General features: G+C 40.7%; 1 protein-coding gene across 1 annotated transcript in view; it reads right to left on the bottom strand.

The window, feature by feature from the left end:
- LOC117256681 (serine/threonine-protein kinase 4-like) overlaps nt 1–12767 on the bottom strand; it is a 47187-nt gene that overhangs the window by 15564 nt on the left and 18856 nt on the right. The gene's annotated exons all lie outside the window — the stretch shown is intronic.

Genomic DNA, 12767 nt, shown 5'->3' with positions numbered 1-12767 from the left:
GTTTATGTGTATATGTGAAATGAATTTTCAGCAAATAATCAGGTAATATGAACGTCAGGTCAGCAGACAGTGTTTCCCTACCATTTGGGGGACAGCTCGTCCTGCATGTAGGACCCCCTGCTCCATCTGACTGACGAGGAATTATAAATGTCATTCATTTCATTATGAATTAAAGTAGACATTTAAGGCTGGAATAATGTCCCTTCTGCAGGATTTATACTTTTGCGTTGAACTGACACCGGCTCTGCGCCGACGTAGAGCCTACGCCGTACCCTACACCATAGCCTGATGTGCACCTCCTCAGAAACGTAACTACACTTTTCAGTGACGCAGACCTCCTGTCTGTTTCTGTAAGCTGAAACCATTTCCCTCAGTGAAAAGGAAGCTTTCATTTACTTTAATTTCACGGTTAGAAACAATAAAGTTTAAAGCCTCCACAAAAATAGCATTTTAAGTCTTGTGTGTGATTTATCCTGGCTTCATATGCGCAGAGGAAATCTCTGCTCATTGCTAGGCTAATTTATACAATGTAAAATGCCATAGGCTTGTGCTAATAACGTTAGCATGTTGTATTTGTGGGGAAAATGTGTCCAGATAGAGACAAGTATTTGTCAGTGAATGCTGCGAGTTATAGTGAAGCTATATTTGTGTACTTGTGTTTGAAATTGTCTCTATTGAGCCATGTTTAATGTGTGTTTAATGTGTGTTTTACATCAACTTAACTTTATTGCAATTCACAGAAATCCCGCTGCCGGCCAGTGTTTTGGAGGTGTAACTGCAGAGTGACAGACACACCACTGCACAAGTACATGAGTAGGATACAGTGTAGGCTCTGCACAGAGCTGATGCAAACGTATAATTCCCGCTTTAATCTTCCAAAGTTCAAGTATTGTGTTTCTGTATGTTGTGGTGTTATGTCTGCGTAAAGAGGAAACAAGTTACGACTGTTCGTAAAGAGGGAACAAATCCCAAATTTCCAACTTAAGAAAGACCAAATACTCACATTTGACTTATTTAATTTCATCTGGAAATTTGGGATGTGGTATCTCACATTTTTGGAATATGCTCATTGTATTTTGGGTTCAGCACCCATTATTGATGCACAACCTCCCCTTTTTGAGAACAAAAACTAAGCAGTAAAAAAATATTTAAGTTCTTTGAAAGAGATGAACACCTGGTGGCCAAGGTCTAGCAGAAACATCAGTGGCTGCCTCTGGACCACCACAGAAGCACAGCAGTGTGTGACCAAGCTTGTTTCTATCATTAAATCGTATTGCCATTGTTAACTTATTAGCTATTATTTCTTGCCCTAAACTAAATCTGATGTGTTGTTGTCATAGTTTTTATTGCCACCAACTGGCCCAACATGCTTGTTTGAACATCTGGAATCGTTTTTGTGTTTTCATGAGGAAGGAGATATTGTTAACGATGATCGCGTGGGGTGAATTTTACTAAACAGAGGGGAAATATTACCCCACTGTTATCGGACTTATGTTACGATATATAGAAGTTAATGTTCTATTGCTGCTGGTTTGTTTAATAGTCTGTCTGCCCATTGGTGGTCAAAAACTGCTTCATGCGACTTTAAAGTTTTCTAAGGAAACAGGCCGTCTGTTGTGGAAATCTTGCATTTGTCAGAGACAGATTTACACTCTGTATGTATTCCCATCTTGGTAATGATGATTAATGCAGAGACACTGAGTTGTTGGCTCACATTAGCTCACTTTAGCATATATCTCATCGCTGATCTCACTTGTGACTCTGTAGTTTGTTTTCATTCAGGCACAAAATCAATTTAAAGTCTAGTATCTCCTGACCGTAAAAGAATTAATGGCTGTTTATTCTCCATTTCTGCTGCCAGGTGCCTCCGCACTCGATTAAGCTGCCAAGAGCGCCGACCTCAGAGAAGTCATTGTTTAAAGAAACTAGCCGCAGTTTTCCCAGTATGGAGGTTTTCAACAAAATCAGATGAAAGAAGATCAGACCCATAAAAATCCATAATCTATTGTCTCTTTGATTTGAGTTTGGTATCTTGTGTTGTTGAGCAATTATGTGACTGGTTAAAGACTCTTTCCAACTGTGCTTCACATTCCTATAAACTGTGACCTGCTGTGCTTTGTTGGTTGCTATGCCAACCCCCTGTGGAGGCAAGCGAGCTAGTGAGCAGCGTTTCCTCCGTTTTTATATTTCTGTGTGTGTGTGTGTGTGTACATTCCCTTTGTGTAAGCATACTCATTACTGTAATGATTAGAATCACAACTGTATCAGTGTCACACACTTTCAAGAAGGTTAAAGATGAAAAAGCTCACAAAGTCGAAGAGATAAAATGTGCATTCTTCACTGATGGTCTTGACAATCTCACAGGTCCTGAGTTAGAAAAGGGGAAGTCAGTTTTGCTGAATTTTTCTTTCAGTAGCCTGACACTGATAAACTGTTAACTAATAGGTTAATTTTGAATAAAAAAATACAAAATGAGATGAAACACAGGAGGCCTTTCCTTTGAGTCGGGTGCTCCACTGACACGCTGTGAGCTTCAGAGCCGCATTTCAAAGCCCTGTCAATTTAGATGTGGTGAAGTTTTAGTGTTTCGTGTTGTAGAAGAAGATATACTTTATTTATCCTGAGGGGATATTAATTCTTTTCACTCTGTTGTCATATACACACACATGCACAAACAGGACCTATACATGCATTAAATGGAGAGATGTTAGAGCAAGGGGGCTGCCCATGGATGGGTGCCCTGAGCAGTTGGGGGATCAGTGCCTTGCTTAAGGGTACCTCTCCAGCTACCACACTCAATGCTTGGCCCGTGGCAGGACTTGAACCTGTGGGTTCCCAAGCAAAGTCCCTATGGACAGAGCTACTGCCACCCCAAATGTCTTTTTTAATTTCGTGTTGGCTTGTGTCACACTGACAGCCAGCTAGCCACGTTAACATACTAAAACACAGTGCTAACTGCCACCCCTTTGGTCTCAACTGGTTAGCTAACTTTAGGCTTGGCTGCTCCCCAGTGCGCACCAGCCAGGTTAGCGGCACCGCTCAATCGTGATAACAGCTGGTGAAGCCGTCCAGGTGGACGGACAACGTGCTGCGGCAACATGGTGGCCACTCTTCAGTCTTGCCTCAGGTAGCCTGGGTGAGTAAGCAGCTTCATTTTGAACTGAAAAAAACCTTTTAGCATTGTTAACTACGTTAGCACCACTAGCTGTGCCAACACTGCTAAAAGAGCTAACAGTGAAGCTAACAATGCTAAAGGGGGTTTACAGCTTAAAACTGATGTTTTCACAGCAACATTGTTGGGTTGGGACTGCATTACTAGTGGTAATCACAGAATGACTGGCGCTGTGACGTAGCTCCCAGTTGGTGGAGACCAGAGACTGGGCAGTAGGCACTATGTTTCTGCATGTTAAGCCAGCTGTCTGTCACCTAACAGATCCAGGTGGTACACAGTGCAGTAAACTGAGAAATAGCAAAATAGACCTATCGACCAACATGCATAACTGTCAAAAATATTATTGGGGATTAAACGTTGACATCTCTAGTCAGGAAAGCTGCAGTTTCCTTCTTTCTTTAATCTAAAATGTCTGTTCAGTTACTCAGTTTAGGACAAGTTAATTCAGCTTTTACTCAAACAGACCTTCTAAAACCACAAAGCCAAAACATGCGTAAGTTTTGGACTGGTAAATGTGCTCACGGACCATGTGAGGTTTGGAAACATGATTTTTCACTTTAAACTTCACCGAGAACATAAAGTTGAGTCCTCTGACTTATGAGTGCTGAAACAAACACGAGGAACCACTTGATCTGTTTGACCTGACATGGTACTGGTCCAGTTTTAAAGTAGACGAGTTAAATGTTTTATAACCACCCACCAGGAACACTTTCAATAAGTTAAATAAGTTTTTGAGCAGACACTCAACAGCATCCACATTTGGTCTGAATCACATCTTTGTTTAACTCAGAGGCAAATACATTTTAAAGACTGATAAAAAATATCTGTACTTGATAAAAACTGAGGCTACAGAGTGCACTGAGGAGAACGTGAAGAAGTGAGATGTAGAGAAAAGAGTTGCATGAATTCTCTTCCTTGACCTTTTCCAAGACTGCCAGTAAATAGTCTTTTTTTTCTTGCTGCATTTGTTAGATCAGCAGAGACAGAAAAGAAAGACGAGGGGAGCTGAATGACGCTTCAAAAAGTCATGAGATTGATTTTAATTTGTGTATTGATTTATCAGCCGAGCCACTGACGCACCCATTCGCATTTTCATAATGAAATCATCTGTTTGACAGTTCTCATTTAGGACATTTCTTCCACATACTGACAGCAGATTACAACTGCATGATGAGGAAATGGAAAAGAGAGGAGTCATTTTACTGGAAGGGACATTAACCAAATATGCAATGTCACTGTGATTGTGCGATTAGTTATAATATTAAATTGTACAGAACTGAAAAGCTGTCTGACTGCCTGATGCCAAAAAGACAATAAAATAAATAAAAGTAATAAAAAATAATTCTGCCATTACTGTCTGCCACCCACTGTCAAGCCCATTATTTTGTTTCTCTGCTCCGATGCTGACCCGCTCTCCTCTCTGTGGAGCTTTTTCCAACCAATCAGATCAGATGTCACCACACAGCAGTCACATCACTGTGGGGAGTGCACGTTTACTTTGAATTAAAAAGTACAAATGTTGCTTTTTCTTGGAGGAACTTTCCAGATTGAAAATGAACATGGATCCCAAGTAAACCAGATCAAGGTGACTCATTTTTTGGTGGGATTTAACACCGTGTAATGATGCAAGTTGACAAACATTCAACCAGACAAACTGTTTCAGGCCACAGTAGGATTAAAGTCTCTTAACTCCAGCAGGGTTGATGCTTTGTTCTGCCCACAGAGTCTCACAAGTGCTGCAGCCTCTAAACCAGTCTGAACATAAGCCATGAGTTTAGGAAACTAAAAGGTTTTACACAGTTTGAACTTAAAGTAAAGGCCAAAAAAATAAGAGTGGACTCTAGAGGGGAAGGCCATCTGCTCCAAAACAAAATGAAACTTTAATAAAGGAAAGAGATGTGAGCGCTGAGCAGGTACAGAGAGCTAATCTTTACCATTACAATGAGGGGATTAGAAATACGCTACTGTATTTATACTGAGTGTGTGTAATGCTCACTTCACTGTTTGTACTTCTCAGTTACTTGAGAACATGCTTTTGTAAATACAGAGTTGATGAGGTAACACTGCTGAGGCTCAAAGAGATGGAAAAGTCAATTTCAATAACTAATTTAAGACAACATAATGGTTCCGTCTCAAACAACACATGGAAAGTCTGAATGACTCTCCCTTCAGTTTGCCAGCTGCTGCTCATACAGTATTTGTGAGAGACACAGAGTCATCCACAGCTTGTCTTTTGCTGCTCTCTCACGTGTCTCTGTCTGGAGACAGAACGAGCAGAAGAACAAACTACATTTTGAAACATAAGCCTATAAATATATCATAAACTCAGCTGCTATAAATGTCTGGGCTGGTATTTTAAAACAGCATAATACTTCCATCAGTAACAGAATTTAAAAGAGATTATAAATACTTCTGGATGTATCAAATCAGCCTGTGACTTAAAATTTGAAAAGAAAAAAGCCGCTGCTGTCAAAATCACAACATGATATCTATCTGACTCAGCCAAGAGGAGATTTCCATCAGAGATCTGTGAAAACAATCTGAGAAAACCTCATCAAGTCTTCAGGCTTCATTTTCAGTGGAGCAATTCACACATGTTAGAGTTTCTAACACTACAATTCAGCTTAGTTTCAAAACATTTATTCTGACATCAGATGTAATATCAGATCAGAGTTCTTCTTTATAATAAATCAGTACAAACATCAGTACAAAACAGTGGCTCTATAAAGAAGCTCCTACTGTTAGAATCCAACCAGAACAATTTTTACCGTTTAAGTTGCTTCCACAGAGTTTAACTATAAGTATACTGGACTCCAAGGTGGTGCCCATTCATTTTAATGGAGATGATTTTGGCGCATATGCCAAAAAGTTTTCTAGTTTCTGAGTTTCTAGTTTTTCTAGTAGCTGAATATGTACAGTAGCATTTCTACTGTTGACCCACGAATCCCTGCTTAACTCACTGACTTTATATTGTGATGACATCATGGATTTTTAAATCGCTTTTCTCAGCTCAAGTTAAGTTTTACAAATACAAAACCTCCATAGGTCAGAAATTCAAGATAGAAAGATTCATAAATGACCCAGTTCGAGGTGTCCAGTCAACAGTTTTATAGACATGTCCTTTACAATGGTGGTCTATGGTGAAAATGCTTTTTGGGCAGCAGGGTATTTTTTCACTGCAATAACGCAAGTGGCCACTGGGAAACATTTGCTGCAAAGCTAAGCTGCCTTTCTTGGGGACTGGCTGTTTCTCTAAGTCAGAAGTTTTCAAACTATAAGAATTACCTTCTCGGGAGTGCGCAGTCAGTGTCAGTGATACACAGCTAATGGAGGCAATTAAGGTACCTGAAGTAGATAAATGAAATGATTAGAACATCACAGCCTAAAATTACACGCTAAACTAAAATGTCACAAATATGATGACCAGTACCTTGAGATAGGGTTGCTTTCACTTGCACCATCTGGTTGTGATTTCTATAGAAGTGCTATGCAATGATATCAAGCGAGCTGCGCCTCAAATTGATTTTAACAAGGGAGGAGGGTGGTGGATAATTTTAACAAAGCAAACCTGAAAGCAACCAAGTAACACAAAGGAGGGAAAGACCCATATCTTGTGGAAACATTCACAGAGACATTAAAAAGATAGGATCACAGTAAAGTTGACTTTAAAACCCTCTGATCTCAATTAATTTCACTGCAGCTGCTTGACATACATCCTCAAAGCAAAGTCAAGCTATCAAAGTTTATGTTATCTGTTGGAAAAATATGCCCGGAAATAAAAGTATTGCAATGACATGTTTTTTCGACAATGATGAAGTGTTTTGTGATAGATTTTGAGTTTAATATCGTGTTAGTTACATCAGTACATTTGTCATGTTTTCAATCCATCCTGACAGTGAATTATTTGGAGACGCAGTGCAGAAGACAATGAGAGACAAGATGTTTCTAAAATGGATTATAGTGAGTGAACTTTGTGGATAATCAGTGTAAATTAAAGGGCTGGTTTTGCTGTTGATGTCCTTGTTTATCAGCACGCCCAGTGGCAGTGAGACACAACTAATGGAGGCAATTAAGGTACCTGAAGTAGCTAATAAAAACAAGTTTTAATACCAAGAGCATCGCAGCATTAATCTACAAGCTCAGCCAAAATGTCAGAAATATGACGATGTATCTTGAGATTGGGTAACTTGGACTTGAATCGTCTAGTCATGATTTGTAATGAAGTACTAGCTAATGATGGCATGCAAGCTGCGCCACAAACAGAGACCAGAGGTGTTCCAGAGGAGAGAGGTGGAAAACCTCCGACCTCTTAGAGACATACACACCAGGACGTAGTTTGAGGTCCTTAGGGAGAGGTCTTTTGTCTGTTCCAGAGGTCCGGCTGAAAACTAAAGGGGACAGAGCGATTGCTGTCAGGGCCCCAGAGGCTCGAGTGAGTGATCTCTTTTAAGTCCCTTCTTAAAACATACTTTTATCAGAGAGCTTTTCCTGATTTTACTTGTGTTTTAACCTCATTTAGACTGTCTTTAATTCTCTCCGTTTTTATAAACTTAAGTGTTATTATCAGTTCTTTTAAAAGTTGTTGTTGTCATGTCTTGTCTGTTTCAATCACCGACATGTAAAGCAGTTTGTAACTCTGTTTTTAAAAGCGCCACAACAAACTGCATGGTGGGATTCAAAGGCAGGGAAGGCCCATGTCAGTGTGGAAACATACACAGGGACATTAATAAGGGGAGACTTATGTCATAGTGAAAATGGTAATACTGTAGTGTTTTTGGGAGATGGTTGGGAGGCCGTGCTCTAAATTGATTTGACTGGAGCTGCTTGAAATACCCCGTCAATGTAATGTGACGTTGCCTTGGTTTTTGTTATCTGTTGGAAACATATATGCCCGGAAATAAAAGTATACCAATGACATGTTTTTTTTTGACAATGATGAAGTGTTCTGTGGTGGATTTTGAGTTTAATATCCTGTTGGTTACATTCGTATATTTGTCATTTAATAAATCATCCTGACTGTGAGTGAGTTGGAGAAGCGGTGCAGAAGACAGTGAGAGATGAGAGTGAGTGAGAGGTTTCTCGTGAGCGAGGCTCAGTGGCTAATCAGTGTAAATTAAAAGGCTTTTTATTATTCAGTACCATTAGGAAGGATCAATATCTGATCTAATATCTTATCTCGATCCTCAAGGCTGCCTTTCGCATCAGACTGTGGTCATTAGTTTGGGATAGACACACACACACACACACACACACACACTACACACACTGAGGCATTGAAAGGACACAACAGGGATGTACACACTCACACAAACACACACACAACTAAAGGATATCAGGGTACTAATGTAATTATAAACTCTAAATGTTCCTGTGTTAATGCGGTTTGAACGGCCAGCAGTGAAGATCCATACTAACTCAATAGTAGGACATCAGACAGGAGACTGTGTGCGTGTATGTGTGCGCGCGCGCGCGCGCGCGCGTGTGTGTGTATGTGCGTACGTTTATAAGTATGTGTGTCAGAGATCTATAAGTAGTCACTGTGTTAGAGTCGAGGAAAATGGATGTATTTCTCTCTCATCTCTTCCCATTACCTCTTACTTCTGGTCTCTTCATTCAAAAAACAGATAGACTTTACATATATTTTCTTATGTATAAGTTTCTCTTTTATATTAAGGATTCTTTGAGTTTGTCGTACTTGTGTTTCTTCATATTTTATTTAACTATTACCTCTTTTCCACCACAATCTGAGGTATATGCACGTTGTTTAAATGTGAAAAAAGCCGCTCAAAATAGATGCTGGATTTCTTTCCAATTGCCAGGAAACCAGAGCCACTCTGCAACAGACCTGTATGTCTTTATGTTTTTTAATTTTTATTTTTTACTGCTGTGTCACATTCTATGTCACAGATGCCAGAAAACAGGTTAGTAAGCAGCATGGAGGCTGGTGAAAATGTTACAGAGGTTACTTTTTTTTATATCTGTCACTTACTCAGTCTCTCTTTCAAACCCGGCGGAGCCTAATTTAGAAAGATGTGTGAAAGCTGCTTGAACGGAGATGGAAAGTATTTTTTGTACAACCATCACTCCACCCATCTGCACACTTAATGAAAGATAGACCAAAAGCTCAAACATAAAGTAACACTGCCTTGATGTAAGTGTGTGGAAATCCAGTGTCAGTACATCATTGCATCACGCCAGAAAAGGGGTGAAAATTAGCATGTCCACCCAGGTATTGTATTTTCATCATTGCCGACAGGAGCTGACGCAGATAAATAAACACCCATGAGTAATGCAGAGTAATCTGTCTACGGAGTCAGTGCCAACTGTAACCTTTCCCACAAACTAGAATTACCACCTTGCAGTTGTATGCCTCCGTGATCAGTCAAACTGTAGTCACAGTTTACATCCATGTCCGTCCAGATTCATGTAGCCATGACAGTTAACAATGCTTCAAATATGGATGTTGCTGCAATGAAGCTACATATTCTAAAACTTGGATGCTTCACACAGATCTTCAAACCGCCAGCAGAGAAGATCTATACAATCGCCACAGTTTCACGATGAACACTCAAGATTATTGTCATCAGTTCAGTGTCTGATCAAATGTCTCCCCTTCTGTGCCCGAATTATGATGTTGAATAATGGCAAAAAAAGTGTTTTTGTGAATATATGCAAGGACGGATGGAAGAACAACCTGAAAACATCATGCCTCCAGCCATACAGTAGGTATTGCCAGCATGGAGGCATAAAAACAAAAGTAGGAAAGGGGCTTATGTTCATAATTGTGCACCAACACACCAAGGCAAATTCCTTGTGTATAAAAACCTCCATGCCAATAAACCTGATTCAGATTCAGACTGTACTGACTGTACTGACTGTTTCAGCAGGGCACTGCAGGGTGGGAAACTACCCCGCTCACTATCCAAATGCTGCTAACACTCCTGCCAGTGGCTGTTGATGCTACAAGCATCCCGTGGCTTGAAGACAAATATCTCACTAACTGTGGTGTAGGAGTTTTAATAATGTGACACAGAATTCCACAGTAGCTTTGTTTTCATCAGCAAAGTACAACAAGCGTCAGTGGTGAGCATTACCAGAGTCACACAGAGCAAAATCAAACATACACACATCCAAACTGAGTGTGCTGTGGTGTCTCATTGGGGTTAATTCTTTGCATATAAAAACAAACACATAAAACACACCCACAGAGAGCCAGCAGTGATGAACAGTGTCCAACTCTTATTAGGACTCCCTTCCAAATTCCACCCAACGCATCCAATGCTTACGACTCCCACACTGCAACTAGACTCCAAGCAGCACTAACATATTCCTCACCACATGACACCAGCAGAAGGTAGTGCATTCACTGGATTTAGTGGGAACCTCCTGACATAAGTTTCTGACAGAAGTTGTTTCTCACGTGGACCCTCAGGTCCACAGCTGGTTTGCTATTTGTCCAGGTGGTTGCAGTGATCACAATTTTACGTCCTCCAGAGTTTTCTGCATTAAACATTTATGCTTATTAGTTCAGACTACCGGTGACAAAGCAAAAAGCTACAAGTCATTGTTGAAGGAAGCCTACACTTGTCGTGGCCTGATGGACGTTTAGCAGATCTTAACTCTTTAAGCGCTTCAATGATGCAGCGAAGCATCAAGAATCCAGTGTTTCCCACATAATTAGAATCTATGTGTGGCAGTAGCTGACGACGGGGGACTGACTTTCCTTTTTTCTTTCACTGCCTGTGTGTCCTTGTGTACGAGTCTGTGTCTCCTCTCTGTTTTGGAGGTTTTATGCAGATATGTGAACACAGTGCAGGCGCAACTCTTTTTTGTCCCCTCAGCAGCAGTTTCTGGAGTTTTGAGTAGATAATTGTTGCCTGTAGTACCAAACAATGCATGAAGTACGGAAGAGGAAGTCTTAGCCCAAATATCAGCTGCCTACACCTGATCTCCAAAAGTACTGGCCGTTATCCCAAGAGGATGATAACCCAGACTGCATTCATATATATGCAGCCCACCTAGCCTGCTCCCTCCTGTTAACCTGTTTAGATTCTTATGATCCATATTGCTAACCTGATTTTGGCACTGTATAGTGCTATTGTGTGTGTTTAGAATTTGCACCCTATTGTTATTGTGATCTTGTTGATTGTTTTCTTAGCCCTTTTATATTTGCACCCTTCCCACCTCCTATTGCCACTGCTGCACAGCAATTTCCCTCTGGATAAATTAATTTTAATCTCATTTTAAATGATCCTGAGCTCAGCCCAGTTCAGTGACGCCTCTTCTGATGTCCTTAAAAGAACCATTATGGGGTGGTCACCTGTGATGCAATGATGCATTCAGACTCTGCTCCCTAACTTGTTAAGTCAAGAAATATCACATGACCATATCATATTTACCAGGTGCAGGAAAATTTATCATTAAAGCCGGCCCAATTAAAAGTTACTGCAGTGTGTAAACAGCCTGTGGAGGTTGTTTACAAAAATAAGCTGTTACTATAGATAAATGAATCAAATCATTAGAATGTATTTACTAATACAAGTTTCCTTCATAAGTAAAAAGTGAAAGTTGTACTGTAAACTCTACTAGCATGGAGTTAACCAGGGGTATCACCAACTTTATCAGATGTGTCAGAAGCTTCTGGTGGTAAATGTAGTGTATGTAATGACTGACTTGAAGACACAAAGCATGCTGCTGTCTCTGAGAAGAAGGGCAGGAACAACTCACATAGATACTACAAGGAATCCTCTGACAGTCCCATTTTGGGAAGAACAGGCTGAGCCAACAAGCTTTCAGCCCTCCCAAGAACACACCTCAAAGACCGGGTACAGAGCTCCTGATTGCACAGCCAGAAAAAAAACAGCAAACCAGCAAAGTTGATGTGATGACAAACAATCACAAACACCACAGTGATCCTCTAGTTCACAGGTGAATCAGGGACCTTCACTCAGTGCGATGGTCACACTGTGCCCTCTGGTGGATAAAAAAAGACACTGAACAGCTGCAGTTATTTGGATGGTGACAACAGACCACAGCACACCATGTTTAGAAAAAAGGGGGTATCCCAATGAAGGGCCAAAACATTTTATGTCAGAGATATTAGACAGCTATGTACTGTTGCCATCACTGAAACAGCATAACTTGGTTTTCACTGACTACTGGTGGACAGCAATGCTCCACACATACAGGATGTGGACTAATTCATAGTTTTCACATCTGCATGTCCACAAGGGTCTGCTCTGGACTGCGTGATGTAAATGTCATCATCCACTCATGTCCATGAGGGTCCACACAAACCCTATGTTGATGTCCATGTGCAGCCCATTTTATTCTGACCTCCAGACCTCCAGCGCATGCTCCAATCTCATTTCACACTTCAGTCCAGTTCAAAACACTGCAGTCACGCCAGCCGCAGCCGCAACATTCACTCAAGACACAGAGGCGTCTTCTTAGTTTTACTTTCACCGGACGTCAGCAGTAGGAAGACAGTAAGCCCACCTCCCAGCACTCCCATTGCTGCTAGGGGCTTACACGGACCATCAATTGTACTACAAATACAACCGTGCATGCATGACCACAGCTATCTGTGGACATT

The sequence above is a fragment of the Epinephelus lanceolatus genome, chromosome 1 (assembly GCF_041903045.1).
Source record: "Epinephelus lanceolatus isolate andai-2023 chromosome 1, ASM4190304v1, whole genome shotgun sequence".
NCBI classification, from domain to species: domain Eukaryota; kingdom Metazoa; phylum Chordata; class Actinopteri; order Perciformes; family Serranidae; genus Epinephelus; species Epinephelus lanceolatus.
Note: the sequence above shows the minus strand (reverse complement) of the source record. Positions and strands in the feature narration are given on the sequence as shown.